Source organism: Bos mutus, chromosome 10, assembly GCF_027580195.1.
Source record: "Bos mutus isolate GX-2022 chromosome 10, NWIPB_WYAK_1.1, whole genome shotgun sequence".
In the NCBI taxonomy this organism is placed as follows: domain Eukaryota; kingdom Metazoa; phylum Chordata; class Mammalia; order Artiodactyla; family Bovidae; genus Bos; species Bos mutus.
This window is the reverse complement of record NC_091626.1, coordinates 31,244,317-31,255,533: the sequence shown is the minus strand read 5'-3', so window position 1 is coordinate 31,255,533 and position 11,217 is coordinate 31,244,317. Positions and strand designations below refer to the sequence as shown.

General features: G+C 41.0%; 1 protein-coding gene across 16 annotated transcripts in view; it reads left to right on the top strand.

Annotated features, from left to right (window-relative positions):
• Window positions 1-3,263: 3,263 nt before the first annotated feature.
• FUT8 (fucosyltransferase 8) overlaps window positions 3,264-11,217 on the top strand; it is a 337,919-nt gene continuing 329,965 nt past the window's right edge. For 10 of the 16 annotated variants that reach the window (XM_070377705.1, XM_070377707.1, XM_070377708.1 and 7 more), the window contains exon 1: window positions 4,177-4,640. The gene's annotated coding sequence lies outside the window, so the exon portion shown is untranslated. Of the gene's footprint in view, window positions 3,417-4,176; window positions 4,641-5,617; window positions 5,641-11,217 lie in introns of those variants that run through there. The other 6 variants (XM_005890017.2, XM_070377695.1, XM_070377698.1 and 3 more) reach the window with 4 other exon arrangements.

Sequence of the window (11,217 nt, the reverse complement as noted above, 5' to 3'; positions counted from 1 at the left end):
AGGCAAGTCATAGGGAAGGATAGTTTGGCTAATTTCATTGGTCTTTAAATCAATCACTTCATTTATTCTTTTGATTGGAAAGATTGACTTTGGCTCTTTAATGAGTGGATGTAGTTGGAATTTCTATGGCTCAAAAGTGACTTAAAATTTTATTGGATTTGGAAGTATGGACTGTTTTTCCATATTTTATTGTTGTAGTTCCTGCCAATGGGGTGTCAAGCTAGCTAGATGTATTGTTTTAGAACTGACAAACAACTAAAGTTTATCCAGTCCAACTTTTTTATTTTGCAGATGAGAAAACTAAGGCCCAAATGGGTAAAATGATTATCTCAAGGTCACACCTTCTTGCACGTAGCAGTAACAGTGCTGTCTTTTGGATGATTTGCTGTAAAATGGAATCCTCTGAGTACAATGTAGCTAGAATAACAATTAGAAAACAAGATTAAAAATTTGTTTAAAAATTTTTAAAATTTATAAGAAAGTTTTCAGGACTGATACTCAGTTGGTCCACATTGGTAAAGACGGAAAATTTTCTAAACTGTTTGGTAAGTAGTTGCTCTGAACCTCTTGAGAGTCTCCTCAACCTTTCTCTCTGATCCCTCCCACCACTGTAATAAGGGGCCCACCTCAAAGGGATGATTTTTGGAGATAAACAGTTTATCAAGGGACCTGGCACTCAGCAATATTATAACTTGTCTATTATTTTTATTATTGTTATTAATGAAATGGTAGTCAATTTCAAACTAGCTCCTACATGAAAGTTCATGATTTTGGAAATGTGATGGTATTCAAGTTCATTAACTTTGATCTAGCTAATCTCTTGAAACAATAGCTTCTTATGTACTCATTAACTTTCATTTTGATCTTTTGTATTGTTTAATGGTTGACTCCGCCTCACCCCACCTGCAAGATCCCACAAGTTTTGGTTGATGAAAGAATTTAATCTAGGCTGTGAAAAAGAATATAAAGTACGGACAAGGTTCTATTAGTTCTTAGTAAAACATATCATAAAGAATGTTCTGTACAGTGTTTTGTTGAGCAGAACTTGCCTGTAAGTTTTCAGATAAGCAAAGATAGGCCTAATGCCTCGCTGGTAACAAAGCCGTGGGGGTTGTGGAGCAATTCTACTTGGTCAAGCAAATATCAGACACGAGGCATGATGAGAGGCAGATGAAGTAAGAAGAGATGGAGGGTCCAGAAGCATAGAGGGAAGCTGGAGCTTATGGAGAAATCAGCCTTTGACAGAGATGTCTATGGGTAGCCAGAGATGTTTAGAATCTTTTGGGGATTTTTTTCTGTCAGAAATTTAACCCAGCAAGAAGGCAGAGTTTCAGTAGTAACCTCTTTTGTAAGAGTAAATGAAATGTGTTTTTTAAAAGCTGGAACTGTTGGAAACTTTCTTGAAATTCATTATTGGCCCAGACCTTAATGTGTAAAGATTGGTTCTCAAAAATCAGTTGTTTAACTGATATTTCCAGTTCTGAGGTGGCCACTAAATGCTGGGCATGTCCTGGAAAGGGCTGTGTTCTGTCAGTGACTGAGATGTCCATTGACTCAACAGAATGCAATCCAAATTGTTAATGGACTAGTTTCTGAGTATATTTATTTTACAGACAGCAGATTATCTGGTTTGGGCTTCCCTGATGGCTCCATAGTAAAGAATCCGCCTGCCAATGCCGAAGAGGTGGTTTCAGTCCCTGGGTGGGGAAGATCCCCTGGAGAAGGAAATGGCAACCCACTCCAGTATTCTTCCCTGGGAAATGCCATGAAAAGAGGAGCCTGGTGAGCTATAATCCATGGGGTTGCAAAAGAGTCAGACATGATTTAGCCACTAAACAACAACAAGAAGACAAGAACCATCCTATAAATGTGCAAGAAATTCCGGACAAACATTCTTTGGACAGGTTTTTTTTTTTTTTTTTTTGAGCAGAAAGAGGTAGAGAATATAAGTATTTCACTTCCTAGGCTTTTGGAGAGGAAAAATGAAGGCAATATTAAAAAACCCAGGAGTTTTGAGGCAAATGTAAAGGAAAGCTTTGAAACTGGAGATCTTAAACATGCTTGCTAAAGTATTGTTTAAAAGTACTGTTTAAATTAAGAAAGCAGATATCGACCTCACCTCTGACTTCTAAAAAGTACCTAGAGTTTGACTGATAAAACTTTGGCCTTTAATCTATATTGCTGCTAACTCGCTTCAGTCGTGTCTGACTCTGTGCAACCCCATAGACGGCAGCCCATCAGGCTCCCCCGTCCCTGGGATTCTCAAGGCAAGAACACTGGAGTGGGTTGCCATTTCCTTCTCCAATGCATGAAAGTGAAAAGTGACAGTGAAGTCACTCAGTCGTGTCCGACTCTTAGTGACCCCATGGACTTGCAGCCCACCACGCTTCTCCGTCCATGGGATTTTCCAGGCAAGAGTACTGGAGTACTGGAGTGGGGTGCCTTCTCCGTTAATCTATCTTACTATGGCATAAGTCTAAAATTTCTGTTCAATTCCAACAACAAGGTATGTAGCCATTATAGCAGACTTTTGTTCAGTTTATTAACTTAGTGCAGAAACCTCTGCAGTAAGCGATAGCAACCATGCATAGGATAAATGATGGTTGAATGATGGAATATAAACGCTAAGCTAGAATATAGTTCTGGCTCTGCCAGTATATATTTTTGTGTAACCTTAGGTCAGTCACTCTACTTTTTTCTAAATTTCTTTTCTTACAGGGAGACAATCATAAAAATGACTGGCAACTACCACTTAACTGAGAGCTTTTTCTTTAAAGGGCTGATGATAAAAGGTCCAGCAAACCTCTTTCAGAGGAAACTAAACTTCTCGAGGACAGGGAACTTTTTTTTTTTTGAATTAGAAGCATCTTATTTGTATTTCTGTAATACAGTTTCTGGACTCTAAAAAGGTGTCAACAAATATTGTAAATTTATTAATATTATTAGGCAGATTGCAGTCTTGGCAGCCCACCACTGCCTCTTAAATCTCTTTTCTGTGATCCTTTCATACTTGGCATCTAAAAGGCTGCCGATCTTCGCTCTGTGATAGGTTCCCAAGGCATTTACTTAAAAATATCCAAGTCTGGAGAAGTCATTCTTGTCTTTACGGGCACCATTTCGCTTTCTCAAGGTATTGCACCCAGGCTTGGGATCTGGGTCCGGAGGCTACAGGGAAGAGTTCGGTACGGGAAGCTCATCCTCCCGCCCTCCGATTGGCTGACTCGCACTCCACTCACGCGGTTCGTGTCTCTGATTGGCCACCGTAGCACCCCCGCCTCGGCTCGCGACTACTTTGTGTGCCGGGGCGGCGCGCTCAGCTCCTCTGGCTCAGCTCGCCGTCAGGGCTGGACTGGGCTAGCTCTTCGGCCCACTGCTCTGCATCGCGGGCGCCAGGAATTTTCCCGAGTCCGAGCCGGGTAGGAAGCATCCTAGGGAAAAGCTCCCTCCTCCGCCCCATGTTCTCTTTCCCGTACTGAATAAACTTCCGCCTTGGAGGGGTTGTTGCAGCCGCGGGTCGGGGGGAGAGGCCAGGCACCGAACCCAGGCTCTCTTGGGGGAGGGGTCTTTCTGTCCGGGCGAATGTGGAAGACCAGCTCTCACAAGATTAAACCGGGCTTCACTATTCGCATGGGAGTGCGATGCCATTCTATGATCGTGTTTTGCAAGCTGCAGTGGAGCGGCCAGACCTGCGCTACGGGGGCTGAGCAGCAGCGATCACTCCTAAAAAGTAGCAAGGAGCCTGCTTCGTATATCCAGTACCAGTGGTACTTAAGGGCCGCGGGCTGAACTGGCACGGGCCGATCCGTTTCCCGGCGGTTGAGAATACGGCATTCCCCGGAGGTGGCGCTCCCGGGAGTGGGGAAGCCCGGCTCCGCTCGCGCCTCCTTCAGCCTTTGGCCTTCAAGCGGTAGAGGGCGGCCTACACTCGTGTCGGAGTCAGCGCCCGTGCGCACAGCGTTGCCGACCCTGCTAGAAGGCTCCCCGTCCCGCTGTGGCCCGCGGCTCAGCCCGGCAGTCGGACGCTGCGGCTACGCGGTCCACGGGCGCGGCGAGAAGGGGGCGGGGAGAAGCCCTGGCACAGGCGGGGGTCGCCGTAGGAGGCAGTGGCCCGCGCATGCGCGCCTTCTCCCAGAAGCTTGGGACGCTGAGGGGGCGCGCGCTCCCATGCGCGCGGGCACGCTTGCTCTAGCCGAGGCTTCCCCGCCTGCGCTCGCGGTCAGAGCCGCTCAGGCGCGTGCGCGTGTTATCTCCGGTAGACCCGAGTAGCCCGGTTCTCTTGGCTCCAGGCCCCCGCCCCTCGCCGCCCCTCGGCCGACCCGTCCCCTTCCTCTCCTCGCGGAATGGGGCCGGCGCTGCTCGGGGTCGCGCGCCCGGGACCCGGCTCGCGCTCGGTCTCGCGCTGTCAGCGACTGCCTGGCTCGCGCCGCCTTGCGCTTTCCCTCAGTCAGTGGCGCCGAAGGCTCCGTTAAGCAGCGACGGCGGCGGTTCCTGTTTCCGTTTCTTCCTCTCCCTTCAGTAGGGAGTAGCATCCTCCACCCAGCCACCCCTCCCACTTCCCCAGCGCGGGGCAGCTGCGGCTGAGGGCTGTAGCGGCGGCGGCTGCTGGGGAACGGCGGAGACCGCCTCTGCTCCCGCCTCGGGTAAGGGGGCGTTTGGGAGCCGGGCCCCGCGCGCCCCGGGGTCTGGAGGTGGGCAAGCGCGGGATCTCAGGAGGCTCCGGGAAGGTGCCTGCCGGCCGTCGCAGCTCTCTTTCCCCCGAGGCGACCCCCGGGCCTTTTGCTGCCACTGCTGCTGCTTATGCAGCGGCTCCGGGGAAAGTGGGGAGGGAGCCCCCGGGACCCTCTGATGGGTGCCTTTGCTTGGCCGCGGGGGTTGCGGGAGGTGGGGGCCGCGGCAGGGGACTAGGGACGCCTGCAGCTTCGGCCGGGGCGTGGAGCGGCTCGGCTGCTGCCCTCGGCGTCGCGCATCCTTGGTTAGGGCAGGGGCCGAAACCGAGGAGAGGAGATGGGGGCGGGGGTGGGAGGTGTCCCTCTTCTCTGCTCTTACCTGCCCTTTCTCCAGCAACTCGCTCTCTTGTGTCACAGACTGTGGGGACAAGCATGCTTGTGCGTTAAGGGCTTTCCTGAGGGGTTCTCCGGGAGGAAATTGGGGAGTGGACCCGTGCAAAGATCCGCTCCCGGCGAGGGGCCAGTGCCAGGGCAGTTTCACGGCTTGAGTGCCGCTGCACCCTCGTTTGACGTGGAAATGATGAGCTGGCGGCTTTAGAGCTCCAAACTTATTTGGGAAGGTTAAATGAGTTCTTAAATATTTATTTATTTAATCTCCAGTTAAAGGAGGTTTGTTCTGCAAGAGTGAGTGGGCTGTCGTGTGCAGCACCTGTTTTTTTTTTTTCTCACAGTGAGGATTGCAATCTTCAGCCACACATAACGTCAGAGACGCAGTGTATTTCTTAAGTTAAATGGCAGTGTCATGGTTAGAATTTATCCCTGGTGAGCTTTAGCGTTTGAGTGAGGCCTTGGATAGAGCAGGGTGTTATTTCTTATTCCCATGTTTCGGTTAGTTTACAGTGGACTTAATCCAGCTCAAGAGTGTGGACCTAGGCAAGCCAGAATCTCCTGTAGAAACACCCCAAACCTCAAGGTAACACAGACTAAATTTCGACAAAAGTTTTCTCTCAGTTTACAGTTAAACTCATCACAAGTAACTGAACTTTGGCTTGGTTCTCTTTAGAAACTGCAAGCAAGGTTTAATTGCAGTTTTTTGCTCCCTTGTTATTCTTGGGGATAAGTGCATATTTATTTTCTTGATTAACTTTTGTTTTTATGCATATTTCTTTTAAAGAAAGCATCATGTAGAAAACTTTTTAGGAGAGAGATTTGCAGTATTATAGAGTTATGCTGAAGTAGTGGAGTAAGTTGTATTCTCTCTTGAAAGTAACTTAAAATTAACCTGAAATCCTATGATATATAATAAAGCCTTGTACATTGCTAGCCTTGTGAAATATACCATAAAATGCACATAGTAAATCTTCGTTTGATTTATACCTACTACAATAGTAAGGATAAGGTGGGAATTCAAAGATTTGAAATTATGATTTTATAGCTTAGTATGTAAAAATGCAGGGTGTTAGAAATGAATAGGATTTAAGGAACATAGAAGGGTGGTTTGGAGGCGTGAATTTTCCTTTTCCTGCTTTATCAACTGAGAATTCTACTTAAATTGCTGAACAGCTGGAATGAAAGTTGCATAGATAGCAGAAACAGATGCAAAAATGTGTTTTTGATTAAGTAGTCAGTTAACATGAAGAATATCTTGTGGTTTATTAAGACAGTGATTCAAAATAATTTACATAAAACATAGCATTATATAGATTGTACTTTAGGATGTTCTTAAATTGAAATAGACACTTAAAGTTGTTTTCCTTCAAGTCAGTTTTGAGAGAGAGAATTGAAAAACAGTAACTTAGATTACATTCTGCAGTGTTTGGTTACAAGTTTTAACTAGTTATTTTAAGGCACTGGAGTGTCTTTAAAAGTGGTGAATTGTTAAATCACTAGTGGCTTGGAAAAACTTGTGTTCCTTGTTTATTTTTTTAAGTGCCCGTTATATCAGTAGGTTGGTCTGGAGGGGGAGCTAGTGCCAAAGCAAAGCATGGCTTAATATATGTTTGAACTTTTTCAAACACCCCAAACCAGATTTTTATGACCAGAAGAAAGAGAAATTTAATTTTTAGTTAAAGGAGTAAAGGAATTGATAATGAATATATATCTTATCTGTCAATAGTTACTTGTGGAGTATATATATTGTATATTACAAATTAGTTAGTTTTTTTCGTGATCTGAAAATAAATGCATAAGGTTTGTTAAATTTCTCATTTTAAACCTCTGAAAGTTGGTCCCCAAACTTAGGGTATATGATGACAGATTCTTAAACTTATTACGCATTGCATCAGAAAGGAAGAGTATCTGTTAACCCTTTGTGCATGTTGTATCTTCTTAAGTTTTTTCTTTATAATATCTATAGTCCAAACATTTCAAAAGAGCTTCAAGTAGAGTCTTATAAGAGCAAAGATATCAAGCATGTAGTATTTAGCTAGGTATTTATCAATAGCTAGGTATTTATTGATCAATAAATACCTAGCTAGGTATTTATCAAAAGTAAAGGTAATTGCAATAAAAAAAAATGGGTCCTTTAAACATCTGGAGATCTGGAAAGCAGGATCCCAAGGTCACTTCTTAACATCTCTCTCCTGCAATATAATGCAGTGAGTCCATCTGATCTGTGAAATCGAACTTGTGCATTTGAATATGAAGCAGTAATTTTTTTGATCTGTGGCACTTTATTTAGGTTTCTGAACTGCAATCAGTTTTGATTTTACTTCTTACGGTTCACATATTCTTCCAAATTCGAGGTTAGGATTGATTGTGTGTATATTAAAATCAGAATATTTTAGTTTTCTGAGGGTAGTAGTTGGGCTGTTCTCCGTTGCTGTTCATTGTGTAAATAGAATTTTGGTGGTGGTAAAATAAAAAAGTAGATTCTTTGAAAGGAATGAAAATATCTGTGAGATACAGAATAGTGAGGTGTTTACTGTTTTTAAAAAGTTAATGCTATAAATTAATCAGTTTAAGATATTCTAGAATATTTTCATATATGTTTTTCATTTCTTTAATGGTTCTTTTTAATTCACTGCACAGTATTAGTAAATCTGTTGGTTTAATTAAATGGTGAACATACCCATTTCATATTATAGCACACTTATAAAAGTAAAAGCATTTTCATTTCATAATCATAAAAGCAAATGTAAAAATAAACATGAAATTAAATTTCTTTACTTAAAACAAAATTGAGATTCTAAGCAACTCTGAAACCAGCATAATTTTTCTACTCAGGCATCAATACTAGTCCTATTGGTACTTTGCAAATGAGATATATCAATCTCCAGTCTTCTGTAGTCAACAGTAGTATTGTAGATATAGGATTTAGAGGATAAATACCAAGTTTCCCTTGGTTCTCCTGTTGATGATTCTCTGGCTTATATTTCTGTACCATATAGTATATGGTTTTGCAGTTTGAATTGATATTGAATTGTACTATTGAATTGTAGCTTGTTATAATGAAAGAAACATGTCTAAAAGTAAAGAATAATTACGACTGATTCTTTTAAAAAAGACCGTTTAAAATTCAGAGCAGAAGAAGGTTATATGGGTATATATGTATATAAATTTTTAACAGATTAGTCTCAAGTCTCAACCTTCCTTTCTCTCTACATTCTACTTTCCTGATTACATCTCCCCTTCTCCAACCATCCTCTATCATCCTGTGATTTTCTCTTTGGGATAATTAGGAATCAAACCAATAAAATGAACCATATCATTCATTTGGCATAGTTTTTTTCTTCCTTGATTAAATGACTTTATATCAGTCTGTATAATATTTTAAAGATAAAGCCCATATGGACTTTATGCAGTACTCTAGATTTTTCTTTTAATGGAAGAAGAGCAAATATGGCCTGTGAATTATGCCGTGTATTTCAGTACAAGAGTTATTCATGCTCTTTATAGAAAGCAGAGCTATTGAGTTAATTTCATTTATTTTTTTTTTAAGATACAGGCTTTATTTGCTAAAAACCCAATATTACACTCATTTACTACTTTTAAAAAAATATCTTTTTGTGATAATTTTTTGTCAGAAGAGAACATGTGACAAGGAAATGTGTTGAATTTTAAGTTTAAAAAAATTGACAAATTGACAAATAAGGCTAGAACAGATGTAATTCAAACTTGCTTTTGCTATCATTCTCTTTTCTTTTGTATTGATTCTATAGTATAACTTCTTCATTTAAGCACTGGAATAAAGCTTTGAAGATCACTCCTGAAATGCTCTCCTGTATTTGTTGTATCTAAGAACTTGGGTTTTTTTTTTTGGAAATTAAACTAATTCAGGGATAAACTGAATAAACATGATTTAACATATTTACGTTAAGAAGATCAGGCTTAATGTTTCTACTCGTCACAGTCTCAGTGACTGGTAGGTGTAAATAAGGTTCATATTAGAAAATAATAAACTATTGATGTTAATCTTTGATGTAAATGGGACATTAAGCTCATGTTTATTTTAGCATCTCAGTTATGAGAAGTGTTACATCATGTGAGTTGTAAATGCTGTAGCTTTCTGTTTGTAAATGAACACAAGTGAAGGGAAAATGGAAGGTTGTTCCATTTGATTTACCCCAAATATATAACTAAAATGAACCTGTTTTGTGTCTGTGTAAATCTTATTTTTTTAAGACTGTTACTGAACCATGAACGAGTTTTAAGTTTTTACTAATTTATGGCTGGCTGTTTATATCCCTTAGATGAGATAAATGCCGTTTAATATGACTTAATACCTAGAGCTTTAGAATAAATTTGTCTGTAGTAAAAATGGTATTTACAAACCATCAAGCTGTAAAAGCATCCCAGTGTTATTAAATGAGTTAATATTCCATAAGCTAGCTTTTAAAATAACTTTTATAGTTTTTAAGATTAATTTATTGTAATATCTTGATAAATAGTAAAGGTGGAAAAATATAGTTTTTAGCTTTTATATTTCATTCATTGTCTCAGCCTTAGGTAAGCTTGAGACCAGTGAGGTGGGAGACTGAGAGAGGGGATGTACTGGTTGATGAACCTTCTTTCTTTAGAGGTGAGGGAGATTTCTTTTTCAGTTTTTTCCACTCCATCCACTCCCTTCATCTCCCTGTTTATCATCTGTCTTCTTTTCCAACAGTGGTGAAAAATCTGGGAGTTTGCCACCTTTGCAGGATTTTTTTTTTTTTCTTAGAGTTCATAGAATATTTCCTGGTAGAACATTAGCTTTTATGTTAACAATAATTTTATTATAATGGCCTCATTCTCTTGCAGCAGTAGGCAAGAGACTGGAAGAAATTCAGGTTGATGTGGGGTTTAATTATTGAAAGTCACTCAGTTGTGTCTGACTCTTTGCAACCCCATGGGCTATATAGTCTGTGGAATTCTCCAGGCCAGATTACTGGAGTGGGTAGCTATTCCCTTCTCCAGGGAATCTTCCCAACCCAGGGATGGAACCCAGGTCTCCCCCCACTGCAGGTGGATTTTTCACCAGCTGAGCCACCAGGGAAGCCCAAGAATACCGGCGTGGGTAGTCTATCCCTTTTCTAGTGGATCTTCCCGACCCAGGAGTTGAACCGGGGTCTCCTGCATTGCAGGTGGATTCTTTACCAACTGAGTTACCAGGGAATCCCAATTCATTATTAATCATTTATTAATGATTTTGTATAAAAAGGGATATGGGAGGTGTTCATTGTTAGGAGTCCTGTGTCAGTCATATTATTGTTCTGCTTACTGTTAAATACATGGCAGTCCCTTCTTCTATTTCTTGAAATGCAGTCTTATGCCTTCTCTGTTATTTCTGTCGTCGTCTATGGAGTTTCTGACTACACGGAATTTGCTTTTTAGAATGTCTCTTTACCTCCTTTGTCTGCCTCATTTGAATAATTTAATGTTAAAAAAAACAAAAACAAAAACTAACAAACCCAAACAGTAGGAACCTATGTCCACTGAAGAGAACAGCTCTGAAACGAAAATGGACAGTAATGTTCTCCTTTCATGGGAGTAGTTTTAGCAGATTTAAGCCAGTTACTGTGGAATATTCACAAGGAGAAAGTGTATATTTGATGATTAGGGCCCTAGTCATTAGAGATCTGACTGATTCAATTTCTCTAACATATGGAATTGTACCTGAAAGAGATACATTCAGTAGAGATTGTAATTTTTTTTTTTGTATGTATTGAGTTTTGTGAGTAACTACTTAATTCAGTCAGTTACCAAATGACAAAAGGTTGTAATTTTGAGAAAAATATATTCTTTAAAATTAGAACTTAAGCCAGGGTAAATATTTTGTTTTCTTTTTGCAAGTTTCAAATTTTTCTTTATCTTTTAGAAAGTTATTGAAATTTTAGGGTTTAGAAGGTGGTAATTAAAGCTCTTGAGTCAAAAAGTCTTTAGCATTGGTGAAAAAAGCCTCAGTGACATGAGAAAGGTAGATTTACTGAGTAATTCTGACTGCTTCCTCTAACATGATTATGCACATCTGGGCCTTCACCAGTTAGAACTGTTTGTTTTTAAGATCCAAGCAGTAGATTACCAGCTTGATACTTACAGGTGTAAAGCATTCATAGAATGAATGATATAATGT